Here is a 2,196-nt window from a genome sequence, read left to right as displayed (position 1 = left end):
AATACGCATTTCTTGCGTTTTGCACATATAGTGAGCTATTTGCAGCATTTACAAGCTATTGACAACCCAATTTACAAATAATTGAGTGCATCTGTTGTTATCATTTTTGCACTGCTTGCAGCTGTTGCCATAACTACACATTTGAGGAGATGTTTATTTGAGGGTGTGTTACTCCATTTGTGGTGTGTTGTAAAATTATGTGCACTGAAGTAAAACAAGACTGCCTAACATCTTTTATTTAGATTGAAACTATGTTTTTACAAAGAAGCAAAACGTACTGGTGTATTCCTCTCAACCGTAAAGTACCGTAGTCAGCACGGTACATGTTGCAGGGATTCTGGAGGGGGTACACATTGAGGCAGAGCGGCTCCAACTCAGGACGGCCTACCATACATGGTAAATCTTCCTCGACCTCCCATAGCCGTCTGGTAACCTACAGTGAATTACAAATGGTAAATGCTATGGTTTATTATAAATGTAATCGAAACAAATTACTTATTAGTTTGTCTAGTGAGAATGCTCCCTGTGGTATTGTTACACCACTCACACAGATGACACTCGTGGTGTAGAAGAATGTTCGTTTATTGACTTCACCGGCGAAAACTCTGCAAAACGGCAAGAGTAGCAATACAGCAGCACTGGGCACCTGCGTCAACACTTTGTCCGGGCTCTGACTACCAACTAACATACATGTCTACTTCCACGTGCTGTGGCCTGTGGCTACGTTCCATAAAGCAAACTACTGCCACCTGCTGGCGGGTGCAGTCCATGAATTTGACCTTTTAACCACAGAAAAACACTGTTTTTAACACTAAATAACCATACAATGAAATGAATGTATTTTAGTACGTTATAAAACATTAACCCCTTACAGGTGCCACAGCATCTCCTAGCAGCAGATATTCTCAGCTTCTGTGGGCATGGTTACACAGTTTCCGGAGGAGCACCTATCCAAAATATAGAGAAAAATGGTAACATTCACCAAAATATAAAGCTTATGAAATTTAAAAACTGACAAAGTGGAGCTAAGGTGGGTAAGAAGTAAGCTTGGCTACATATCAAACGCATATAACATAGGTAATTTATAACATGTCACTTATTGCATATACTGTGGAGCTTGACAACAGTGTAGTGTAGAAAACTGCACAGTTTAGTTTTTGATTAAAGATTAATGTTGCTATCAGACATGTTTATGCTGATTTACAGCTTTTATTGTAATGCACAAAATAAATTTACTGCATAAAGGAAGATGTTATGATGAGCATCTCTGCTCAAAACATGGAGAAAAATTAATAAAAATCAAAATGATTTACTTTGTCAGCATCTATTAAAATATCTGACTAGTATTGACATTGAACACCTGTAGCAGTCCTTAGACAACAAACATTTTCATAGACTGTAAAAGTATATCTAAGGAGGCATGACAGATAACTACATTACACAATTCACAATAGTGCTTATTTACCAAAAGAGCTCCCAGACAGTAACAGTTAGCATGAGCTACCTAGCTACATGTTAGTAACTGTGTGCCAGCACACATCAACAAACTGAAAATGTAAAGTCAAAATACACAAAATTGGTTACCAGTCATTCAGAAACGTCCTGCTGCAGTTGTAGAGTTTGAACTTCTTCAGCAGCCTCTCCCTCTGGGTCAGATTCTGGATAAAAGTTGTGTGGTTGAACCAAAGCGCTTCCGACACCAGGTCGCAGGTCAAGGTCACCGTAAACATTAGAGCATGGTGCCAGAAGCCCAAGCCGCATCCCCTTCCAGAGAGGGGCGTGGTCAGGCACAGCTCATTTACATTTAAAGCTACAGACACAGAAACAGCCTGAACAGAACAGGGCTGAAACAGAGGGGTTTACAGGCATGCTGAAATATAGGATTGGAGTGGATTTTTTAGCAAGAAACTTCAAAGACATGTTTTGGGGACGTCTGAGACTTATTCGAACTTGTTGAAAAGGAGCATAATATGTCCCCTTTAAGGGATAAATTTAAGCTGCAGCAAGTTCTGGCTGCTGTTAAAGCGTACATCTTATGTTTACGGGAAACACATTGGACTCTATGGTCTGATTTGATTTTTGTTTATAACAAATGTAACAGAGAATGTGGTTGCAGTGTTACATAAGTAATGTTAGGGTGGAGTATTGTTGTAGTATTTCATGCTATTAAAGTTAAAACTGTTGATGATGATCAAT

General features: G+C 39.2%; 1 long non-coding RNA gene across 1 annotated transcript; it reads right to left on the bottom strand.

Annotated features, from left to right (window-relative positions):
- Window positions 1–210: 210 nt before the first annotated feature.
- On the bottom strand, window positions 211–1,700 carry LOC111672960 (uncharacterized). The gene is made up of 3 exons (XR_002762051.2): window positions 1,585–1,700; window positions 873–947; window positions 211–433 (listed from the first exon to the last, which is right to left on the bottom strand). It is a non-coding gene; the product is annotated as an uncharacterized LOC111672960 (long non-coding RNA).
- Between the last annotated feature and the right edge of the window lie 496 nt (window positions 1,701–2,196).

The sequence above is a fragment of the Seriola lalandi genome, unplaced genomic scaffold, assembly GCF_002814215.2.
Source record: "Seriola lalandi dorsalis isolate HSWRI2012SDOR001 ecotype SW California unplaced genomic scaffold, Sedor1 jcf7180002054907, whole genome shotgun sequence".
Taxonomy (NCBI): Eukaryota; Metazoa; Chordata; class Actinopteri; order Carangiformes; family Carangidae; genus Seriola; species Seriola lalandi.
Note: the sequence above shows the minus strand (reverse complement) of the source record. Positions and strands in the feature narration are given on the sequence as shown.